This window comes from Myxocyprinus asiaticus, chromosome 39, assembly GCF_019703515.2.
Source record: "Myxocyprinus asiaticus isolate MX2 ecotype Aquarium Trade chromosome 39, UBuf_Myxa_2, whole genome shotgun sequence".
Classification (NCBI taxonomy): domain Eukaryota; kingdom Metazoa; phylum Chordata; class Actinopteri; order Cypriniformes; family Catostomidae; genus Myxocyprinus; species Myxocyprinus asiaticus.
The window spans coordinates 25,764,071-25,789,024 of NC_059382.1; the positions used below are offsets into that span (position 1 = coordinate 25,764,071).

Here is a 24,954-nt window from a genome sequence, read left to right on the forward strand (position 1 = left end):
ATTGCAGACCAACGTGGCTGCCACTCAAGCAAATATCAATTATTTTATTTTTTTATCTTCTGTGGCAGCTGCTGCAAGATGCACACAGATGCATCAGGGATTTAGGTACACGAGCAGCATGCAGAACTGCCCTGCATTGAGCAGTTTCCAGCAAATTAACTAGAAAATCATGTCCGTGACAACATGGCCCTAATATTATCAGTGGGCTTTTCCAGTGTTTTTGGATGTAGCATTTGCAGTCAAATCGTGAGACGTAACTTCTCAGCGAGTGCTAATTACTACTGTGTTGACACATTTGTATGTACTGTATTTTCACAAATTGTCAGCAGATACAGAAAAAAATATTCAGAAAGAAATCTCAGAATAGGCTATTATTACTTTAGGACAGGGGGTCATGACAATGCATATTGACATGGCACTCAGTTCTACAGAGACTCAGGGAAGGTAATTTTCTTGTCACAGAGTGTGTAACCTTACACTTTTGGAAACACAAAGAAGTGTTTGGGGTGGGCTATGTGGTGCAATGGATAGCGCTTTTGACTTCTAGATTGCAAAAAATGGCTATACAAATTTTGTGGATTCAAATCCCAAAAAACACAGGTTTTGTCATTTTGCTAAGCACACTTGGCCAAAAAAAGACAAGGCTATCTGACCACCAAAACATTTTTCTTAAACTAACTCCTACATGCTGTCAATAGCATGGCCTCAATCCTATAACCTCTCTTCTGGATGTATTTCTCTTCAGAGTAACCTTCCCATGAAAGCATTGTAGAGGAAGGTGCTGTGGCTTAGTTGGTTTAAGCGCCTGCCTAATAAACAGGAGCACAAGGGTACAAATCCTAGCAGTACCTTTGAAGTGTGTTGTGCACCTGAGGTACTTACTGATTTTGAAATGTGAGCTTTTCTAAAAGCCAACAGAAAACTGTTACGCAAGTAAAAATGCTGCACTGATCAAGGGTAGAAGTCAATCGTGTTCACATTTATTTCCTCTGCTTTATTTTAAGGCTACTCTGAAATGCTAACACTCTTTTCCAAAAGGGTCCTGTGAATTAGCTGGGCAAGGTACCTTTCTAAGGACAGGAGGTCCTGACAGCTCCTTTTGAAAGTGCATTCCATTCTTCATTCTCGGGAAGGCTATTTCCTTGCCACAGATTGTGTAACCTCACAGTGTTGGAGACACAACATTGTGCATTGGGTAGGCTCTGTGGCTTAATGGACAGGACTTCTAAATTGTCAAATGTGTCCATTAAAAAGTTGTTGGTTCAAATCCCACCAGAAGCACAGCTGTTGTAATTTTGCTATGCACCCTAGGCCAACGAACGACAAGGCTGTCTGACCACCTAAACTCTTTTCTCAAACAAACACTTTCATGCTCTCAATAGCATGGCCTATTCCTCAAAACTATTATCTCTCTTCTGGAGTCACTTGTCAATGAGGTCTCTGCAGAAGAAGGTGCTGTGGCTTAGTTGGTTAAAGCGCCTGTCTCGTAAACAGGAGATCCTGGGTTCAAATCCCAGCAGTGCCTTTACAGTGTGGAGTCTGCTTGATTAGCTTGCACATTTTGAAATGCATGCTTCAAAGAAAATCTGACATAAAGTGGTTAACCAAGTAAAAATGCTGCCCTGATTAAGGGTACAAGTCAATCTTGTTCACAGATCTTTCCTTTGCTGTATTTTAAGGCTACTCTGACATGCTAACACTCTTTTCCAATAGGGTACTGTGGCTTAGCTGGTCAAGGTCCCTTTCTTTTAAACGGGAGATCCGGTTTTCAAATCTTAGCATGCTTATCTGGCAGTGACTGTGCCCTCTGGCCCCTCCTAAGGACAGGAGGTCCTGACAGCTCCTTTTGAAAGTGCGTTCAATTCTTCATTCACAGGAAGTTGATTTCCTGACCACAGAGTGTGTAACCACACAGTGTCGGAGACTAAACATTTGTTTAAGCTTGGCTCTGTGGTCCACTGGATAGCACAATAGCTGTCTAGATTGCAAAATGCAGCTGTTTAAGAGTTGTAGGTTTGAGTCCCTCCAGAGTTGCAGCTTATGTCATTTTGCAAAGCACACTTGACCAAAAAACGACAAGACTATCTAACCACCAAAACTCTTTTCTCAAAAAAACTCTTTAATATTCTCAATGGCGAGGCCTATTCCTCGATCCTATGACCTCTCTTCTGGATGTTTTGCTCCTCTGACTCATCCTTCCATGGAGGTTTTGCAAAAGATGGTACTGTGGCTTAGTTGGTTAAAGTGCCTAATTAGTTAACATGAGATCCAAGGTTCAAATGCCAGCAGTTCCTTTGCTGTGTGTTGTGCAACTCATTAATGTACACATGTTGAAATGTGTCTTTTTCTAAGATCAAAGAGCAATCGATTACCAAGGTAAAAATGCTGCAATGATCAAGGTCGAAAGTAAATCCTGTTCACAAACCTTTCATTGGCTGCATTCTAAGGCTACTTTGATATGCTAACACTCATTTCCAACAGGGTGCTGTGGCTACGCTGGTCAAGACATTTGTCTTGTACATAGGAAATGCTGGTTTCAAATTTTGCAGTGCTTATCTGGCAGTGACTGGGCTCTCTGGCCTTTCCTGAGGACAGAAGGTCCTGGCAGTGCATTTTGAAATGACAATCATTTCTACAGAGTCTCAGGGAAGGGGATTTCTTTGCTCACAGTTTTGGAGACACAAAGAAGAGCTTCGGGTGAGTTTTGTGGCGCAATTGATAGAGTGTTGGACTTCTGGTTTGCAAAATATGGCCATTCAAATGTTGTGGGTTCAAGTTGTAGCTTGCGTCATTTTGCTAAGCACACTTGACCAAAAAACGACAAGGCTATCTGACCACCAAAACTCTTTTCTCAAACAAACTCTATCATGCTCTCTATAGCATGGCCTATTCCTCGAACCTATGACCTCGCTTCTGGATGTTTTGCTCCTCTGAGTCATCCTTCCATACAAGCTCTGCAGACAATGGTGCTGTGGCTTAGTTGGTTAAAGCGCCTGTCTCGTAAACAGGAAATCCTGGGTTCAAATCCCAGCAGTACCTTTATAGTGTGGAGTTCACTTGATTAACTTACACATTTTGAAATGCATGCTTCAAAGAAAATCTGACATAAAGTGGTTAACCAAGTAAAAATGCTGCCCTGATTAAGGGTACAAGTCAATCTTGTTCACAGATCTTTCCTTGGCTGTATTTTAAGGCTACTCTGACGTGCTAACACTCTTTTCCAATAGGGTACTGTGGCTTAGCTGGTCAAGGTCCCTTTCTTTTAAACGGGAGATCTGGTTTTCAAATCTTAGCATGCTTATCTGGCAGTGACTGTGCCCTCTGGCCCCTCCTAAGGACAGGGTGTCCTGACAGCTCCTTTTGAAACTGCGTTCAATTCTACAGAGACTTGGGGAAGTAGGTTTCCTTGCCACAGACTGTATAATCTCACAGTTTTGGAAAAACTTGAGGTGGGTTCTGTGGTGCAATGAATAGCCCATTGGACTTCTAGATTGCAAAATGTGGCCGTTCAAAGGTTGTGGGTTCAAATCCCCCCGGAGTTGCAGAATTTATCATTTTACTAATCACACTTGGCCAACAAACGACAAGACTATCTGACTACTAAAACTCTTTTCTCAAACAAACACTTTCAGGATCTTTTGCTCCTCGGAGTCACCCTCACATGAAGCTTTTGGTGATGAAGTTGCTGTGGTTCAGTTGGTTAACACATCTGTCTAGTAAACAGGAGATCCTGGATTCAAATCCCAGCAGTGCTTTTGCAGTGTGTTGTGCACCTGATTAACTTATGTGTTTTAAAATGTGTGGTTTTGTAAAAGCCAACACAAAATGGTTACCCAAGTAAAAATGCTGGACTGATCAAGGGTAGAAATCAATCCCGTTCACAAATCTTTTCTTGGCTGTATTTTAATGCTAATCTGACATTCTAACACTCTTTTCCAACAGGGTCCTGTGGCTTATCTGGTCAAGGTAACTTTCTTGTAAAGAGGAGATCCTGTTTTCAAATATTAGCAGTGCTTATCTGACAGTGACTGTGCTCTCTGGCCCCTCCTAAGGACAGGATGTCCTGACAGCTATTTTTGAAACTGCGTTCAATTCTACAGAGACTCAGGGAAGTAGGTTTCCTTGCCACAGACTGTATAATCTCACAGTTTTGGGTGCTGTGGCTACGCTGGTCATGACCTTTGTCTTGTACATAGTAAGTGAAGTTAGGTGGTTCGAGGGATCGAGCCCTATTCATTTAAATTGCCATTGGACCCATAGTTGGTTCGATGGATCATACCCCTTACGTGGCCATATGTCACTTCCCCATTACTTTGGGGTAAGTTTCGATTTTCCACTTATCTCGCCGTATGGAAACCTCTAGGGGCACTCTTGAGTTGTCATGGTCTCTTTGGGGAGTGTCCACTAACCCCCTACTGCCCACGGGGAATTTAGTAACGTAAACAATGTCCACAGAGCACCTTTTTGTCCACCTTAACACTAGTCTTCATCATGGGCTTCCTGTTGTCCACAAACTCACTTCCTGTGACCCCTTACCCACTATTCTTGTAAATGGGCTTCCTGTTGTCCACAAACTCACTTCCTGTGACCCCTTACCCACTATTCTTGTAAATGGGCTTCCTGTTGTCCACAGAACCACTATTTGTCCCCTTACCCACTAAATACCACTTTGGCATGCCTTTGCCCCCATTGTGCTCCCTGATGCCATACATCGCCCTAATTCATGCCGGGCAGTGCCCAGGCATCCCACATGCCCCCTCTATGTGTGTTTTTATGCATTCCTGACACAAATTATTTTTTGTTACATTTTTTAATCCATTTCCTCATGGGGCACATGGCGGGGGCATGCTGTGCCCACCCAGAGTCCTTTAAAGGTGTTTTCTGACGTTCTACCAAAACTTCACCAAAATCCTTAGCACTTCAAGAGTCCCACGAGGGGTCACTATGTGAAATTTGGGATCTCTAGGACCTCTGGGCACATTGCCAGGGCGCATCCCACGAGCAATTTATACCATCCATTTCTATAGGTGTTTCGTGGACACCCCTCAGAAAGCTCCAAATGACTCCAATTTGAAATGTATGGCTTCTCAGGGGCTCCTTAGTAAGTGTGCAAATGTTGAAGGCTGAATGACTTCGTTAAGTGCTTAATTGGATGACTTGTGAATGAAAAGTGACAGTTATTTTTCCTTAATATTTTTTTTAATTTTTTTTAAAGTACTTCCCAAACTCTGAGGGACACAACTTTTTAATATGTTGTTTCTAAGGGCCCTACGATGAAGCATTCGAAGCCCACTAGGTCTTAGCATCAAATTTAAGGTTATTTTCACCATGTCACACAGGAAGTGCCCATGTACAATTTATTTGAATGATGAAAAATAAATGGTTTGTGGACAATCATTTTTTAGCTAATTATACGTTATTTTGAGCTGTAATTTGCATAAATGGGTTCCATTGATTATTTTGAGTGATATACTTGATGTTTTATTGGTAATATTGCATGAAAATAGCAAGAAAAGCTTTCAAAATGATGGCCACGAACCATGTATTTTCCACCATTCAAATAAATTGCACATGGGCACTTCCTGTGTTTTTGCCAAGTCATGCAGGAAGTGCCCACGTACAATTTATTTGAATGGTGAAAAATAAATGGTTCGTGGACAGTCATTTTTTAGCTAATTATACGTTATTTTGAGCTGCAATTTGCATAAATGGGTTCCATTGATTATTTTGAGTGATATATTTGATGTTTTATTGATAATATTGCATGAAAATAGCAAGAAAAGCTTTCAAAATGACGGCCACGAACCATGTATTTTCCACCATTCAAATAAATTGCACGTGGGCACTTCCTGTGTTTTTGCCAAGTCATGCAGGAAGTGCCCACGGATTGTGAAAAATAAATGGTTCATAGACAGTCATTTTTTAGCTAATTATACATTATTATGAGTTATAAATTGCATAGATATATTACATTTAGTATGATGAGTCCTCAACAGGTGGTTTCATGAATAGTATCACTTACAAATATTAAAAAATGTCCTAAAACATGATTGTCCACAGACAACATATTTGTCGTCGATAAAATAGATTGTATCTGGGATGATCCCATGTTCAATATGTGACAAGGTCCAATCTTCCTGAAATTCACACCATAGATAGAGAAGGTTGAGATGAGCACAGCAGTACCATTTTCAACTTGCTAGCCCATTCTAGAGCTCAGACATAGTTAATCCCACGTACAATTTATCCCACTCAAAATTTTAGGTGGTTCGTGGACAGTCGAATTTTGAGGTTTTGAAGGTTGTATGTTGTTCAGGGGGTGTCATACAGTCACCTAAATATGATATTTAGTGAATTAATCTATCCCACACATTAAAAACAGATGTCCATTAAGTGGCTATTTCAGGCAATGCAAATAAATTGCCCGTGGGCCGTCCCACTTACAATCTATCCAATGGGCTAATATAGGTATTTGGTGGACATCATTTTTATAACTCCAGGATAAAATACATGACTCAGAATCACATTTAGATGACTCTTTGATGCCCCCTGAACAACATACTCCTTCAAAACCTCAAAATTCGACCGTCCACGAACCACCTAAAATTTTGAATGGGATAAATTGTACATGGGATTTGGATATCTCAGCTCTGTATTTGGCTAGGAAGTTGAAACTGGTACTTCTATGCTCATCTCAGAAAATGGACATTTAGTATATTGGTGGACTTAGGGGTAATAGACCTATACAATAAATTGAAAATGGACATTTAGTATGTTGGTGGACTAGGGTTATTACACCAATACAATAAATTGGAAATGGTCATTTATTATGTTGGTGGACACAGGGGTAATAGACCAATATAATAAATTGGAAATGGACCTTTAGTATGTTGATGGACTTAGAGTGAATACATCAGTACAATATATTGGAAATTGACCTTTAGTATGTTGGTGGACTTAGATTTAATACACCAATATAATAAATTGGAAATGGACATTTAATATGTTTGTGGACACAATAGACCAATACAATAAATTGAAAATGGATCTTTAGTATGTTGGTGGACACATGGGTAATAGACAAATACAATATTTAGGAAATGGACCTTTAGTATGTTGGTGGACTTAGAGTGAATACATCAGTACAATAAATTGGAAATGGACATTTAATATGTTGGTGGACACAATTGACCAATACAATAAATTGATAATGGACCTTTAGTATGTTGGTGGACACAGGGATAATAGACCAATACAATATATTGGAAATGGACATTTAATATGTTAGTGGACACAATTGACCAATACAATAAATTGAAAATGGACCTTTAGTATGTTGGTGGACTTAGAGTGAATACATCAATACAATAAATTGAAAATGGACATTTATTATGTTGATGGACACAATAGACCAATACAATATATAGGAAATGGACCTTTAGTATGTTGGTGGACTTAGAGTGAATACATCAATACAATACATTTGAAATGGACATTTAGTATGTTGATGGACACAATAGACCAATATAATAAATTGGAAATGGACCTTTATTATGTTTGTGGACTTAGAGTAAATACATCAATACAATAAATTGGAAATTGACATTTAATATGTTGGTGGACACAATTGACCAATACAATAAATTGAAAATGGACCTTTAGTATGTTAGTGGACACAGGGGTAAGAGACCAATACAATATATTGCAAATGGACCTTTAGTATGTTGATGGACACAATAGACCAATACAATATATAAGAAATGGACCTTTGGTATGTTGGTGGACTTAGAGTGAATACATCAACACAATAAATTGGAAATGTACATTTAGTATGTTGGTGGACTTAGTGTGATAGACCATTATAATAAATTTAAAATGGACATTTAGTATGTTGGTGGACACAATAGACCAATACAATAAATTGGAAATGGACCTTTATTATGTTGGTGGACACAGAGGTAATAGACCAATACAATAAATTGGAAATGGACATTTAGTATGTTGTTGGACTTAGGGTAATAGACCATTATAATAAATTGAAAATGGACATTTAGTATGTTGGTTGACACAATAGACCAGTTCAATAAATTGGAAATGAACATTTAATGTGTTGGTGGACACAATAGACCAATACAATATATTGAAAATGTACCTTTAGTGTGTTGGTGGACACAGGGGTAATAGACAAATACAATAGATTGGAAATGGACATTTAGTATGTTGGTGGTGACAGCGTGTCAGAGTGTCACCTCCTCTCTTTAGGCTGTTTCATAAATGTCATTGATTAGATCTACCACCGTCGCATCACAAGTGAATTAAATTGCTACTGCACCCACTTGCAAGTCATACATATTTTAATGTGGTCAAAGGGGACAAATAATTTGTCCTTGGACAGACCCACTGCCTCCCGGACACACACAGAGGGTCATCAGACAACAGTGAGAAAGTGGTTAAATTTAGTGGGTAAATGGACAAATAGTTGTTTTGTGGTCAGCCCCGTCCCCTACTGGATACACTCCAGGGGTCTGTGGTCCCCCAGGGACAAAGTCTTGTAATATAGTGGGAAGGTGGCAAATATTGTGTACGTGGTCAGCCCCACCCCCTCCAGGACACACCCCTGGGGTCCGTGGACCCCCAGGGACAAATTCCTGTAATGTAGTGGGAAGGTAGACAAATAGCGTGTTCGTGGTAAGCCCCGCCCCCTCTCGGACACACCCCAGCTGTCGGCCAATCAAAGGCTCGCTTCCGTGGGATTTTCCCCAGAATAGCTGCTAAGGGGCCGTTTAGTGGCTATGTGGTTCGTGGGGGCGGTCCTTGGCACCCCGAGGAGGAAGTGATGCAATACAGTGGGCATTTGGCCCTATAGGGTTTTCGTGGTCAGGCCCCACCTTCCCCGAAAAAAGAGCCCACCTGTGGTTTATTTGAATGGAGATGGAGCCCACTGCATTAAGCCTTTGGTGGGATGTGGTGGCGCCACCCAGCGGTCGGCTGCAGAACTGCATGTAAATACTTTCAGTTTTTGAACGCTCATAGCGCCTCCACCGTGGGGCGCAGCTGCTCGGGGACACCTGTGGTCGTCTTCGGGGGACCCACCGGTCGATGCGGAGTAGTGCTGCACGTCGGCAAAAATCAACTAGGGACTTCTATAACTTACACGAACCAGCGGCCACAGAGCTAAACGAATAAGCGCTCCGAGGACCACCCGGCCTTACTACTTCCCTGCTATAAGGAAATGCTGGTTTCAAATTTTGCAGTGCTTATCTGGCAGTGACTGTACTGTCTGGCCTTTCCTGAGGACAGAAAGCCCTGACAGTGCATTTAGAAATGGCAATCAATTCTACAGAGTCTCAGGGAAGGTGATTTCCTTGCCACAGAGTGTGTAAACTCACAGTTTTGGAGACACAAAGAAGTGCTTTGGGTGGGTTTTGTGGTGCAATTGATAGAGCATTGGACTTCTAGTTTGCAAAATATGGCCATTCAAAGGTTGTTCTTTCAAGTTGCAGCTTTTGTCATTTTGGTAAGCACACTTGGCCAAAAAACGACAAGGCTGTCTGACCAATAAAACACTTTTCTCAAACAAATTCCTTTATGCTGTCAATAGCATGGCCTATTACTTGATCCTATGACCTGTCTTATGGATCTTTTGCTCCTCAGAGTCACCCTCCCATGAAAAATTTAGCAACAAAGGTGCAGAGGCTTAGTTGGTTAAAGTGCCTGACTAGTAAACAGCAAATCCTGTCTTCAAATCCCAGCAGTGCCATTGCAGTGTGTTGTGCACCTGAGTAACTTACATTTTTTAAAATGTGTGGTTTTGTAAAAGCCAACAGAAAACGGTTACTCGAGTGAAAATGCTGCACTGATCAAGGGTAGAAGTAAATCCCATTCACAAATCTTTTCTTGGCTGTATTTTAATGCTACACTGACATGCTAACACTCTTTTCCAACAGGGTCCTGTGGCTTATCTGGTCAAGGTAACTTTCTTGTAAACAGGAGATCCTGCTTTCAAATATTAGCAGTGCGTTTCTGACAGTGACTGTGCTCTCTGGCCCTTCCTAAGGACAGCATGTCCTGACAGCTATTTTTGAAACTGCGTTCAATTCTACAGAGACTCAGGGAAGTAGGTTTCCTTGCCACAGACTGCTCCCACCAGAGTCAAAGAAGTTGTCATTTTGCTAATCACACTTGGCCAACGAACGACAAGGCCATCTGACCACTAAAACTCTTTTCGCAAACAAACTCTTTCATTGCGTCTTCTGGATGTTTTGCTCCTCTGAGTCATATTTCCATGCAGGCTTTGCAGTGGATGGCACTGTGTCTTAGTTGGTTAAAGTGTCTTATTAGTAAACATGAGAGCCAGGGTTCAAATGCCAACAGGTCCTTTGCTGTGTGTTGTACAGATGTTGAAATGTGTCTTTTTCTAAGATCAGACAGCAATCGATTACCAAGGTAAAAGTGCTGCAATTATCAAGGGCAAAAGTAAATCCTGTTCACAAATCTTTCATTGGCTGCATTCTAAGTCTACTTTGACATGCTAACACTCATTTCCAACAGGGTGCTGTGGCTACGCTGGTCACGACATTTGTCTTATACATAGGAAATGCTGGTTTCAAATTTTGCAGTGCTTATCTGGCAGTGACTGTGCTCTCTGGCCTTTCCTGAGGACAGAAAGCCCTGATAGTGCATTTTGAAACGCCAATCAATTCTACAGAGTCTCAGGGAAAATGATTTCCTTGCCACAGAGTGTGTAAACTCACAATTCTGGAGACACAAAGAGCTGCTTCGGGTGGGTTCTGTGGTGCAATTGATAGAGCATTGCACTTCTAATTTGCAAAATATGGCCATTCAAAGGTTGTGGTTTCAAGTTGCAGCTTTTGTCATTTTGCTAAGCACACTTGGCCAAAAAACGACACGACAATCTGACCACCAAAACACTTTTCTCAAACAAATTCGTTCATGCTGTCAATGGCATGGCCTATTCCTCGATCCTATGACCTCTCTTCTGGATGTTTTGCTCCTCCGAGTCATCCTTCCATTCAGGCTTTGAAGAAGATGGCACTGTGGCTTAGTTGGTTAAAGTGCCTGTCTTGTAAACAGGAGATCCTGGGTTCAAATCCCAGCAGTGCCTTTGCAGTGTGTTGTGCACCTGATTAGCTTACATGTTTTAAAATGTGTGGTTTTGTAAAAGCCAACAGAAAATGGTTACCCAGATAAAAATGCTGCACTGATCAAGGGTAGAAGTCAATCCTGTTCACAAATCTTTTCTTGGCTGTATTTTAATGCTACTCTGACATGCTAACACTCTTTTCCAACAGGGTCCTGTGGCTTATCTGGTCAAGGTAACTTTCTTGTAAAGAGGAGATCCTGCTTTCAAATATTAGCAGTGCTTATCTGACAGTGACTGTGCTATCTGGCCCTTCCTAAGGACAGGATGTCCTGACAGCTATTTTTGAAACTGCGTTCAATTCTACAGAGACTCAGGGAAGTAGGTTTCTTTGCCACAGATGGTATAATCTCACAGTTTTGGGTGCTGTGGCTACGCTGGTCACGACCTTTGTTTTGTACATAGCAAATGTTGGTTTCAAATTTTGCAGTGCTTATCTGGCAGTGACTGTGCTCTCTGGCCTTTCCTGAGGACAGAAAGCCCTGACGGTGCATTTTGAAATGGCAATCAATTCTACAGAGTCTCATGGAAGGTGATTTTCTTGCCACAGAGTGTGTAAACTCACAGTTTTGGAGACACAAAGAAGTGCTTCGGCTGGGTTCTGTGGTGCAATTGATAGAGCGTTGGACTTCTAGTTTGGAAAATATGGCCATTCAAAGGTTGTGGTTTCCAAGTTGCGGCTTTTGTCATTTTGCTAAGCACACTTGGCCAAAAAACGACAAGGCTATCTGACCACCAAAACACTTTTCTCAAACAAATTCCTTCATGCTGTCAATGGCATGGCCTATTCCTCGATCCTATGACCGCTCTTCTGGACGTTTTGCTCCTCCGAGTCATCCTTCCATTCAGGACTTGAAGAAGATGGCGCTGTGGCTTAGTTGGTTAAAGTGCCTGTCTAGTAAACAGGAGATCCTGGGTTCAAATCCCAGCAGTGCCTTTGCAGTGTGTTGTGCACCTGAATGATTTACTTGTTTTAAAATGTGTGGTTTTGTAAAAGCCAACACAAAACGGTTACCCAGATAAAAATGCTGCACTTATCAAAGGTAGAAGTCAATCCCATTCACAAATCTTTTCTTGGCTGTATTTTAATGCTACTCTGACATGCTAACACTCTTTTCCAACAGGGTCCTGTGGCTTATCTGGTCAAGGTAACTTTCTTGTAAAGAGGAGATCCTGCTTTCAAATATTAGCAGTGCTTATCTGACAGTGACTGTGCTATCTGGCCCTTCCTAAGGACAGGATGTCCTGACAGCTATTTTTGAAACTGCGTTCAATTCTACAGAGACTCAGGGAAGTAGGTTTCTTTGCCACAGATGGTATAATCTCACAGTTTTGGGTGCTGTGGCTACGCTGGTCACGACCTTTGTTTTGTACATAGCAAATGTTGGTTTCAAATTTTGCAGTGCTTATCTGGCAGTGACTGTGCTCTCTGGCCTTTCCTGAGGACAGAAAGCCCTGACGGTGCATTTTGAAATGGCAATCAATTCTACAGAGTCTCATGGAAGGTGATTTTCTTGCCACAGAGTGTGTAAACTCACAGTTTTGGAGACACAAAGAAGTGCTTCGGCTGGGTTCTGTGGTGCAATTGATAGAGCGTTGGACTTCTAGTTTGGAAAATATGGCCATTCAAAGGTTGTGGTTTCAAGTTGCGGCTTTTGTCATTTTGCTAAGCACACTTGGCCAAAAAACGACAAGGCTATCTGACCACCAAAACACTTTTCTCAAACAAATTCCTTCATGCTGTCAATGGCATGGCCTATTCCTCGATCCTATGACCGCTCTTCTGGACGTTTTGCTCCTCCGAGTCATCCTTCCATTCAGGACTTGAAGAAGATGGCGCTGTGGCTTAGTTGGTTAAAGTGCCTGTCTAGTAAACAGGAGATCCTGGGTTCAAATCCCAGCAGTGCCTTTGCAGTGTGTTGTGCACCTGAATGATTTACTTGTTTTAAAATGTGTGGTTTTGTAAAAGCCAACACAAAACGGTTACCCAGATAAAAATGCTGCACTTATCAAAGGTAGAAGTCAATCCCATTCACAAATCTTTTCTTGGCTGTAATTTAATCCTAATCTGACATTCTAACACTCTTTTCCAACAGGGTCCTGTGGCTTATCTGGTCAAGGTAACTTTCTTGTAAAGAGGAGATCCTGTTTTCAAATATTAGCAGTGCTTATCTGACAGTGACTGTGCTCTCTGGCTCCTCCTAAGGACAGGATGTCCTGATGGCTATTTTTGAAACTGCGTTCAATTCTACAGAGACTCGGGAAAGTAGGTTTCCTTGCCACAGACTGTATAGTCTCACAGTTTTGGGAAACTTGAGGTGGGCTCTGTGGCGCAATGGATAGCGCGTTGGACTTCTAGATTGCAAAATGTGGCCATTCAAAGGTTGTGGGTTCGAATCCCACCAGAGTTGCAGAATTTGTCATTTTGCTAATCACACTTGGCCAACGAATGACAAGGCTATCTAACCACTAAAACTCTTTTCTCAAACAAACACTTTCATTGCCTGTTCCTCGAACTTATAACCTCTCTTCTGGACGTTTTGCTCCTCTGAGTCGTATTTCCATGCAGGCTTTGCAGAGGGTGGCACTGTGTCTCAGTTGGTTAAAGTGTCTTATTAGTAAACATGAGAGCCAGGGTTCAAATGCCAACAGGTCCTTTGATGTGTGTTGTACAGATGTTGAAATGTGTCTTTTTCTAAGATCAGACAGCAATCGATTACCAAGGTAAAAGTGCTGCAATTATCAAGGGCTACGCTGGTCACGACCTTTGTTTTGTACATAGCAAATGTTGGTTTCAAATTTTGCAGTGCTTATCTGGCAGTGACTGTGCTCTCTGGCCTTTCCTGAGGACAGAAAGCCCTGACGGTGCATTTTGAAATGGCAATCAATTCTACAGAGTCTCATGGAAGGTGATTTTCTTGCCACAGAGTGTGTAAACTCACAGTTTTGGAGACACAAAGAAGTGCTTCGGCTGGGTTCTGTGGTGCAATTGATAGAGCGTTGGACTTCTAGTTTGGAAAATATGGCCATTCAAAGGTTGTGGTTTCAAGTTGCGGCTTTTGTCATTTTGCTAAGCACACTTGGCCAAAAAACGACAAGGCTATCTGACCACCAAAACACTTTTCTCAAACAAATTCCTTCATGCTGTCAATGGCATGGCCTATTCCTCGATCCTATGACCGCTCTTCTGGACGTTTTGCTCCTCCGAGTCATCCTTCCATTCAGGACTTGAAGAAGATGGTGCTGTGGCTTAGTTGGTTAAAGTGCCTGTCTAGTAAACAGGAGATCCTGGGTTCAAATCCCAGCAGTGCCTTTGCAGTGTGTTGTGCACCTGAATGATTTACTTGTTTTAAAATGTGTGGTTTTGTAAAAGCCAACACAAAACGGTTACCCAGATAAAAATGCTGCACTTATCAAAGGTAGAAGTCAATCCCATTCACAAATCTTTTCTTGGCTGTAATTTAATCCTAATCTGACATTCTAACACTCTTTTCCAACAGGGTCCTGTGGCTTATCTGGTCAAGGTAACTTTCTTGTAAAGAGGAGATCCTGTTTTCAAATATTAGCAGTGCTTATCTGACAGTGACTGTGCTCTCTGGCTCCTCCTAAGGACAGGATGTCCTGATGGCTATTTTTGAAACTGCGTTCAATTCTACAGAGACTCGGGAAAGTAGGTTTCCTTGCCACAGACTGTATAATCTCACAGTTTTGGGAAACTTGAGGTGGGCTCTGTGGCGCAATGGATAGCGCGTTGGACTTCTAGATTGCAAAATGTGGCCATTCAAAGGTTGTGGGTTCAAATCCCACCAGAGTTGCAGAATTTGTCATTTTGCTAATCACACTTGGCCAACGAATGACAAGGCTATCTAACCACTAAAACTCTTTTCTCAAACAAACACTTTCATTGCCTGTTCCTCGAACTTATAACCGCTCTTCTGGACGTTTTGCTCCTCTGAGTCGTATTTCCATGCGGGCTTTGCAGAGGGTGGCACTGTGTCTCAGTTGGTTAAAGTGTCTTATTAGTAAACATGAGAGCCAGGGTTCAAATGCCAACAGGTCCTTTGCTGTGTGTTGTACAGATGTTGAAATGTGTCTTTTTCTAAGATCAGACAGCAATCGATTACCAAGGTAAAAGTGCTGCAATTATCAAGGGCAAAAGTAAATCCTGTTCACAAATCTTTCATTGGTGCATTCTAAGTCTACTTTGACATGCTAACACTCATTTCCAACAGGGTGCTGTGGCTACGCTGGTCACGACATTTGTCTTATACATAGGAAATGCTGGTTTCAAATTTTGCAGTGCTTATCTGGCAGTGACTGTGCTCTCTGGCCTTTCCTGAGGACAGAAAGCCCTGATAGTGCATTTTGAAACGCCAATCAATTCTACAGAGTCTCAGGGAAAATGAGTTCCTTGCCACAGAGTGTGTAAACTCACAATTCTGGAGACACAAAGAGCTGCTTCGGGTGGGTTCTGTGGTGCAATTGATAGAGCATTGCACTTCTAATTTGCAAAATATGGCCATTCAAAGGTTGTGGTTTCAAGTTGCAGCTTTTGTCATTTTGCTAAGCACACTTGGCCAAAAAACGACACGACAATCTGACCACCAAAACACTTTTCTCAAACAAATTCGTTCATGCTGTCAATGGCATGGCCTATTCCTCGATCCTATGACCGCTCTTCTGGACGTTTTGCTCCTCCGAGTCATCCTTCCATTCAGGACTTGAAGAAGATGGCGCTGTGGCTTAGTTGGTTAAAGTGCCTGTCTTGTAAACAGGAGATCATGGGTTCAAATCCCAGCAGTGCCTTTGCAGTGTGTTGTGCACCTGATTAGCTTACATGTTTTAAAATGTGTGGTTTTGTAAAAGCCAACAGAAAATGGTTACCCAGATAAAAATGCTGCACTGATCAAGGGTAGAAGTCAATCCTGTTCACAAATCTTTTCTTGGCTGTATTTTAATGCTACTCTGACATGCTAACACTCTTTTCCAACAGGGTCCTGTGGCTTATCTGGTCAAGGTAACTTTCTTGTAAAGAGGAGATCCTGTTTTCAAATATTAGCAGTGCTTATCTGACAGTGACTGTGCTATCTGGCCCTTCCTAAGGACAGGATGTCCTGACAGCTATTTTTGAAACTGCGTTCAATTCTACAGAGACTCAGGGAAGTAGGTTTCCTTGCCACAGACTGTATAATCTCACAGTTTTGAGAAAATTGAGGTGGGCTCTGTGGCGCAATGGATAGCGCGTTGGACTTCTAGATTGCAAAATGTGGCCATTCAAAGGTTGTGGGTTCGAATCCCACCAGAGTTGCAGAATTTGTCATTTTGCTAATCACACTTGGCCAACGAATGACAAGGCTATCTAACCACTAAAACTCTTTTCTCAAACAAACACTTTCATTGCCTGTTCCTCGAACTTATAACCGCTCTTCTGGACGTTTTGCTCCTCTGAGTCGTATTTCCATGCGGGCTTTGCAGAGGGTGGCACTGTGTCTCAGTTGGTTAAAGTGTCTTATTAGTAAACATGAGAGCCAGGGTTCAAATGCCAACAGGTCCTTTGCTGTGTGTTGTACAGATGTTGAAATGTGTCTTTTTCTAAGATCAGACAGCAATCGATTACCAAGGTAAAAGTGCTGCAATTATCAAGGGCAAAAGTAAATCCTGTTCACAAATCTTTCATTGGCTGCATTCTAAGTCTACTTTGACATGCTAACACTCATTTCCAACAGGGTGCTGTGGCTACGCTGGTCACGACATTTGTCTTATACATAGGAAATGCTGGTTTCAAATTTTGCAGTGCTTATCTGGCAGTGACTGTGCTCTCTGGCCTTTCCTGAGGACAGAAAGCCCTGATAGTGCATTTTGAAACACCAATCAATTCTACAGAGTCTCAGGGAAAATGATTTCCTTGCCACAGAGTGTGTAAACTCACAATTCTGGAGACACAAAGAAGCTGCTTCGGCTGGGTTCTGTGGTGCAATTGATAGAGCATTGCACTTCTAATTTGCAAAATATGGCCATTCAAAGGTTGTGGTTTCAAGTTGCAGCTTTTGTCATTTTGCTAAGCACACTTGGCCAAAAAACGACACGACAATCTGACCACCAAAACACTTTTCTCAAACAAATTCGTTCATGCTGTCAATGGCATGGCCTATTCCTCGATCCTATGACCTCTCTTCTGGATGTTTTGCTCCTCCGAGTCATCCTTCCATTCAGGCTTTGAAGAAGATGGCACTGTGGCTTAGTTGGTTAAAGTGCTTGTCTTGTAAACAGGAGATCTTGGTTTCAAATCCCAGCAGTACCTTTGCAGTGTGTTGTGCACCTGATTAGCTTACATGTTTTAAAATGTGTGGTTTTGTAAAAGCCAACAGAAAATGGTTACCCAGATGAAAATGCTGCACTGATCAAGGGTAGAAGTCAATCCTGTTCACAAATCTTTTCTTGGCTGTATTTTAATGCTACTCTGACATGCTAACACTCTTTTCCAACAGGGTCCTGTGGCTTATCTGGTCAAGGTAACTTTCTTGTAAACAGGAGATCCTGCTTTCAAATATTAGCAGTGCTTATCTGACAGTGACTGTGCTCTCTTGCCCCTCCTAAGGACAGGATGTCCTGATGGCTATTTTTGAAACTGCGTTCAATTCTACAGAGACTCTGGAAAGTAGGTTTCCTTGCCACAGACTGTATAATCTCACAGTTTTGAAAAACTCAAGGTGGGCTCTGTGGTGCAATGTGTAGCACATTGGATTTCTAATTTGCAAAATGTGCTTGTTTAAAAGTTGTGGGTTCAAATCCCACCGGAGTTGCAAAATTTGTCATTTTGCTAATCACACTTGGCCAACTAACGGCAAGGCTATCTGACCACTAAAACTCTTTTCTCTAACAAACACTTTCATGCTCTCAATAGCATGGCTTATTCCTCGAACTTATAGCATCTCTTCTGGATGTTTTGCTCCTCTGAGTCGTATTTCTATGGAGGCTTTGCAGAGAATGCAATGGATGCAAAGGATGATGTGAGCCGCATCTTTCGACAACAAAGGATAAGGATAGCACAGGGCCCAGATGGGGTTTCACCTGCATGTCTTAGATCCTGTGCTAACCAGCTGGCCCCCATCTTCACACAGATCTTCAATAGATCACTGGAGCAGTGTGATGTCCCAAGCTGCTTCAAATGTTCCATTATCATCCCCATCCCAAAGAAACCAAAAATCACAGGACTTAATGACTACAGACCTGTCGCCCTGACATCTGTGGTCATGAAATCATTTGAGAGACTGGTGTTGGCCCATCTGAAGAACATCACTGGACCCTTTCTAGATCCCCTTCAATTTGCTTATCGAGCAAACAGGTCTGTGGATGATGCAGTCAACATGGGATTGCATCAGGTGTCACGTGACGCCATGCAAGGAGCAGATGCGTGAGTGACGAGCTCTGCGCACTTTCCTGAATTTTCAATTATTTTCATGTTATAATCTGGTGAAATTTGATACACCCAGTTACACATTTGTCCTTTGTTGCAAAACATGGCAAAGAATTCAAAATCCTCGGGCTCTGGAGACATTAAAAGACACTTACGTGTTCAGGATGAAAGCCCCGATTGGCCTACAGACCAAGGACTCGATTTGGATGGCGCGGCGGGAGAAGGAATCCAGCATTAGTTGTCCAACATGTCGGTGATGTTGATGAAGATTCTTGCTGACTTGGAGGATCTCTCTGTAATACGTTGATCGATTACGGCGATGGAAATAAAATTCTCTGAGTTAGGTACAAGAGTGACTGATGTTGAAAAACGAATTGATTTTTTGGAATCTTCGGAGAGGGAATTAACCGCTAATCCACCCACGACCAAAGTTGATTTGGAACATCTCCTTGAAAAGCTTGAAAATCTTGAAAATAGAAGCCGCAGGAATAACGTTCGAATTGTTGGAATTCCTGAGCATGAGGAGGGCAGAGATATGGTGAAATTCCTAGACGAGTTTTTCCCGAGTCTGCTTGACATAACAGGCCCCAAGCTGGAAATCGAGCGAGCTCACAGAGTCCCTGCTCGGAGATCTGCTGAGGGAGACAGGCCCCTATCGATTCCGACCAGATTTCTGAGATCATCCGATAAAGATCTTGTGTTGCGCCAGGTGAGGAGCAAAGGGAAGCTTTCTTGGAAGAACCATAATATTTTCTTGTTCCCGGACTTTGCGAGTTCGACAAGAGAGAAATACGATCGGTTCAAGGAATGTAAGAAACTCTTACATCAGATAAAGATCTCGTTCACTTTGATGTTTCCAGCCAAATTGAGAGTAGAAACGAAGGTCGGACGCAAAGTATTTACATGTCCAAATCTGGCAATGTCTTTTATAGAATCAATGACTGAGTAAACCATTGGATGTTTCTCATGTGAGTGGGTCTGACTCGCTGTACTTACTCTTGAGGAAGCTGGGTGACATTTTGGGTTTTTTGCGTTGGCTCCGCCGAGCGGCTGGAGTTTGTTTTGTGAATAACACTTTTCCTTAAAGAAACTTTTGCATTGACGAAAGATTACTTTTGCATTGAAGTTCCCGGACAGATTGAGAGTGGACACTACGGATGACCACAAAATATCTACATACTCACACAAAGGATGTCTTTTATAAAGTTGGCGGTCTGTGCAAGTCATGGTATATGCTTTTATGCAGCCTCCGAGTGAATTGACTCGATCATCCGGGGAACCGGGATGCCGATTTTGTTTCTTTTTGTATTGGTTCCACCTAGCGGCTGGAGCTTGTTCTATTGAATAACACTCCTTTGGAACAGCTGTGGATTAATCTGTTCGTTCTTCGTGCTTATTCCTCCTGCTGGCCGTAGTTTGTTTTGTTGAGTTTTTTTTACGGGACATTGGAATGATTACGTCATCCGCTGAACTCATAACAGCTGCCTCACTGTCGTTTGTCTGTCCGAGGAATCTGATCAGTTTTATATCAGCTGGAATTTGTTTGGTGGAAGACCACACCTTTGAGACAGTTCTGTGATTGAATCTACACATTCTTTGTGTTCATTCTTCCTATTGACTGGGTTTATTTTACAATTTTTTTTTACAAATTTCACAAATTTGTGAGGCAAAATTGAGCAATCCGACGGCAAAGTTGTCGTAGGGGCTCATGGGCGTTCATAGACCTTTTGAGTTTAGAAGGATTGTTGCCGGTTGGTGCTTTCATGCACGGGGTTAATGCGCACATTTTTCTTTTTTCTGTTTGTTTTGTTCGGGGGTTGATTGTTTCACTAATGGGGAATGTGGTCTGTATAATTTTGTTTTTGACACACAGTTTATTTTTTCTACTATATCAAAATGTCAAATGTTAATATGAGTGTACTATCTCTCTCCACATGGAATGTAAATGGGTTGGGACACCCCATAAAAAGAAGGAAGGTTATTTCTTTTCTTAAACGTAAGAAATATGATATAGTGTTTCTTCAAGAAACACATCTCTCCCCGCAGGAAGCTGAAAAATTTGGGAAGATATGGGGTGGACATGTTTCCTTTAGTGCTGGCTCAAGTAAGAGCAAGGGAGTCATCATATTGGTAAATAAACATCTACAATTCAAATGTCTCAAACAGATTAAAGATAAATTAGGAAGAGTAATTATTGTGTTAGTTGAAATTCAAGGGCAAAGGTTAATTTTGGCTAATATTTACGCACCTAACGTTGATGATCAAGGCTTTTTTATAGATCTTGAAGGGATGTTGCCAGCCGCTGGCACCCCTCATGATATAATATTGGGAGGAGACTTGAATCTTTTGATGGACTCAGTCCTTGATCATAGTGAAGCAAAAGTGTGCAAGCCCCCTAGAGCAACACTGACACTTCACAGGATGTGTAAAAATCTTGGTCTTACAGATATTTGGAGACTTTTGAACCCATCTGGTAGGGACTATACATTTTTTTCATCAGTCCATAAGATTTATTCTAGAATATATATATATTTTTTTGATATCCAAATCCCTCATTTCATCTGTTGTTAATTGCTCAATTGGAAATATCTTAGTCTCAGATCATGCTCTGGTGAGTTTAAAGGTGTTGCCACATATAGAGAAAAAGAAATCTTATAGTTGCCGCCTTAATGTGTCCCTTTTGCAATATCCTGATTTCCAACAAATGTTAAAGACTGAAATCAGTGTTTATATGGAGACCAACTGGTCCTCAATATCCTCTGTGGGCGTGGCTTGGGAGGCACTTAAGGCGGTTCTTAGGGGTCGGATCATACAGTATGCCTCATTCATTAAAAAATCCAAAGCACAAGAACTTGTGGAGTTGGAAGGATATACAGGCAAGGCTCCGGGGCCTGACGGCTTTTCCTCTGAGTTTTTCAAATCTTATGCTACAGAACTGGCTCCACTTTTGTTAGAAGTTTACACTGATTCATTAAAGAATGGAAAGCTTCCGCCAACCATGACACAAGCCCGGATCAGTCTGATTCTAAAAAAGGACAAAGATCCAAGCGAGTGTAAAAGTTACCGCCCAATTTCCCTGATCCAGTTAGATGTAAAAATGTTGTCCAAAATTCGGGCTAATCGATTAAGTAAAGTTATGACATCACTTATACATATAGATCAGGTGGGGTTTATTCAAGGCCGTAGCTCTTCTGATAATATTAGGTGTCTCATCAATATCATGTGGTCAGTAGCGAATGATCAGTCTCTGGTTGCTGCCATCTCTCTTGACGCCGAAAAGGCGTTTGATATGGTAGAATGGGATTATCTTTTTAAGATTTTGGAAAGGTATGGGTTCAGGAGTACATTTATTGGTTGGATTAAGTTACTTTATAGACACCCTGTAGCAGCGGTGCAAACAAATGGGTTAATTTCAGATTATTTTACTGTGGATAGGGGCACCCGGCAGGGTTGCCCTCTTTCCCCATTATTGTTCTGTCTTGCCCTGGAACCATTAGCAGCCACGATAAGAAAGGAGGATGATTTACCAGGGGTGACGGTGGGAGGTGTGGCGCATAAGCTTCTGCTTTACGCAGATGATATTTTATTATTCGTCTCCGACCCTACTAGATCTATGCCTTGCCTCCACAGAATTATTAACTCCTTTTCAGATTCTCAGGATACATAGTCAATTGGTCTAAATCCGAAGCTTTGGCTTTGACAGCGTACTGTCCAGTAACGGCCTTCCAGCCGGGTGCCTTCCAGTGGCCCAAACAGGGAATTAAGTATTTGGGAATTTTATTCCCAGTAAATTTGTCTGATTTAGTCAGAGTTAATGTTGATCCCTTAATAAAAAGGTTTTCGAATGCTGTGGACAGATGGGCTTCATTACACTTATCGATGATTGGGAAGGTTAATGTTATTAAAATGAATTGCATTCCAAAATTTAACTAACTGCTACAGTCTCTCCCTGTAGATGTTCCCCTCTCTTATTTCAAGCAATTTGATAGCATAGCGAAGTCCTTCATTTGGAATGGTAAACGTCCCAGGTTAAATTTCAGTAAGTTACGTAGGCCAATTGACAAAGGTGGGTTAGGCCTACCCAAGAATTTATTTTATTATTATGCATTCAGTCTTAGACATTTGGTTCATTGGTCGCTTCCACCTGAGAGAGCTCCTCCCTGGTTTTGTATTGAAAAGGAAGTTCTTGACCCTATCTCGCCACTGCAAAGCCTTTCGATTAAACTAGCTGGAGAGGTTAAGTCGCACCCCGTTATTTTGCATTTGCACTCGATATGGACAAAAGTGTCCAGAGTGTTTAATTCTGATATTTATTTAAACGTAGCCTCGAGCATATGGCTGAACCCTAAACTATGTACTAATAAGTCCCCTTTCTGTTGGTCAGATTGGATTGTGAGGGGGGTTAATACACTTGGTGACCTGTATGAGGGTGGAGTATTGAGATCTTTTGAAAATTTGATTCAACATTTTGGGATTCCCAGATCTCAATTTTATAAGTATTTACAGCTGCGCCAACTGCTCTGCTCTGTTTTTGGGAGTAGCATACACCCCCCTAGAGCGGCAGATACTCTGGAAGTGGTGATTGCTGCTTTTGGGAAGGGTCATGAGGCATCAGTGTATTACTCCCTGTTAATTCAGAGTCTGGGGGACGGAGCTTTAAATTCTCTCAAAAGATTATGGGAGAAAGATTTAAACTTGGTACTGAAGGAGCGAGTGTGGGCAAGGATTCTAAAAAACATAAAGTCTGCATCTAGAGATGCAAGGGTTCGCCTTATGCAATTTAAGATTTTACATAGATTTTATTGGACCCCCACTAGATTGTATAGGCTTGGTCTTAAGGACACACCCAACTGCTGGCGATGCCATACAGAAGATGGAGACACCATCCATGTTTTTTGGGGGTGCCTTAAGATCCAAGAATTTTGGCTGAAGGTGCAAAGTTTTGTGTGTGATGTGTTGGGCACTCAGGTCTCGTTCTGCCCCAGACTCTGTATTTTGGGAGATAGGGAGGGCGTGGATTTGGTAGATAAGTACATGAAGGACTGGGTTTTGACCAGTGTGATGATTGGTAGGCAGGTTATTTTGAGGAGTTGGAAGTCGGATGGAGCACCCTCGTTCCTGGAGTGGTACGCAGAGATGGGGAGGGTGGCTGCCTTCGAGGAGGGGTCGAGCATTAGGATGGGGGTTAGGGAATCTTACAATAAGAAATGGGGCAATTATTTAGCATTTTTGAGGGAATCTCGAGGTGGGGCAGTGGCGGTAGTAATTTAGAGTTTAGTTTTTTATTTTATTTTATTATTATTATACTTGATTATTGTATGTTATTTTATGTTGTTGTTTTAGTTTTCTATGTGTGTGTCTATATTCTATTGACCACAGGGGTGTTCGTGGGGGGGTCAGGGTGGGTTGAGAGTTTGGCAGGGGGAGGGATATAGTGGGGGTTTAATGTTTAAAGTTTTTGATTCATTATATAGATGTTGTATTTTTTGTGTTAATTTATGAATCAATAAAAATGTTAATAACAAAAAAACATGGGATTGCATCATATCCTGCAACATCTGGACAGACCAGGGACATATGCAAGGATCCTTTTTGTGGACTTCAGTATTGCTTTCAACACCAACATCCCAGCTATACTCCAGAATAAATTACACAAACTCTCTGTTCCCATGTCTATCTGTCAGTGGATTACCAGCTTTCTGATGGACAGGCAGCAGCTTGTGAGACAGGGGAAACTCACTTCCAGCACCTGTACAATCAGCACTGGTGCCCCACAGGGATGTGTGCTCTCCCCACTACTCTTCTCCCTCTACACCAATGACTGCACCGCAAAGGACACCTCTGTCAAGCTCCTGAAGTTTGCAGATGACACCACTGTCATCGGCCTTATCCGAGATGACGATGAGTCTGCATACAGAAGGGAGGTTAAACAGCTGGCTGTCTGGTGCAGTCAAAACAACCTTGAGCTGAACACGTTCAAAACGGTGGAGATGATTGTGGACTTTAGGAGGAACACCCCAACACTGAACCCCCTCACCATTCTAAACAGCACTGTGGCAGCAGTGGAGTCATTCAGGTTCCTGGGCACTTCCATCTCACAGGACCTGAAGTGGGAGACCCACATTGACTCCATTGTGAAAAAGGCCCAGCAGAGGTTGTACTTCCCTCGCCAGCTGAGGAAATTCAACCTACCACAGGCGCTGCTAATACAGTTCTACTCAGCAGTCACTGAGTCTGTCCTCTGCACTTTGATAACTGTCTGGTTTGGTTCAGCTACAAAATCAGATATCAGAAGACTACAAAGGACAGTTCGGACTGCTGAGAGGATTATTGGTTGCCCCCTGCCCCCCTCCCTTCAAGAACTATACACTTCCAA

At 42.0% G+C, this 24,954-nt stretch overlaps 10 non-coding genes across 10 annotated transcripts; all 10 read left to right on the forward strand.

The window, feature by feature from the left end:
* The first annotated feature begins 1,451 nt into the window (after positions 1–1,451).
* On the forward strand, positions 1,452–1,525 carry trnat-cgu (transfer RNA threonine (anticodon CGU)). The gene has a single exon. It is a non-coding gene; the product is annotated as a tRNA-Thr (tRNA).
* A 1,440-nt stretch (positions 1,526–2,965) lies between these two features.
* trnat-cgu (transfer RNA threonine (anticodon CGU)) lies at positions 2,966–3,039 on the forward strand. Its single transcript has one exon. It is a non-coding gene; the product is annotated as a tRNA-Thr (tRNA).
* Positions 3,040–11,051: 8,012 nt separating this feature from the next.
* trnat-ugu (transfer RNA threonine (anticodon UGU)) lies at positions 11,052–11,125 on the forward strand. The gene has a single exon. It is a non-coding gene; the product is annotated as a tRNA-Thr (tRNA).
* Positions 11,126–12,024: 899 nt separating this feature from the next.
* trnat-agu (transfer RNA threonine (anticodon AGU)) lies at positions 12,025–12,098 on the forward strand. The gene has a single exon. It is a non-coding gene; the product is annotated as a tRNA-Thr (tRNA).
* An 898-nt stretch (positions 12,099–12,996) lies between these two features.
* Positions 12,997–13,070, forward strand: trnat-agu (transfer RNA threonine (anticodon AGU)). Its single transcript has one exon. It is a non-coding gene; the product is annotated as a tRNA-Thr (tRNA).
* Positions 13,071–13,482: 412 nt separating this feature from the next.
* trnar-ucu (transfer RNA arginine (anticodon UCU)) lies at positions 13,483–13,572 on the forward strand. The gene is given in 2 exon segments: positions 13,483–13,519; positions 13,537–13,572. It is a non-coding gene; the product is annotated as a tRNA-Arg (tRNA).
* An 828-nt stretch (positions 13,573–14,400) lies between these two features.
* trnat-agu (transfer RNA threonine (anticodon AGU)) lies at positions 14,401–14,474 on the forward strand. Its single transcript has one exon. It is a non-coding gene; the product is annotated as a tRNA-Thr (tRNA).
* Positions 14,475–14,886: 412 nt separating this feature from the next.
* On the forward strand, positions 14,887–14,976 carry trnar-ucu (transfer RNA arginine (anticodon UCU)). Its single transcript is given in 2 exon segments — positions 14,887–14,923; positions 14,941–14,976. It is a non-coding gene; the product is annotated as a tRNA-Arg (tRNA).
* A 917-nt stretch (positions 14,977–15,893) lies between these two features.
* trnat-ugu (transfer RNA threonine (anticodon UGU)) lies at positions 15,894–15,967 on the forward strand. Its single transcript has one exon. It is a non-coding gene; the product is annotated as a tRNA-Thr (tRNA).
* Positions 15,968–16,379: 412 nt separating this feature from the next.
* Positions 16,380–16,469, forward strand: trnar-ucu (transfer RNA arginine (anticodon UCU)). The gene is given in 2 exon segments: positions 16,380–16,416; positions 16,434–16,469. It is a non-coding gene; the product is annotated as a tRNA-Arg (tRNA).
* The last annotated feature ends 8,485 nt before the right edge of the window (positions 16,470–24,954 follow it).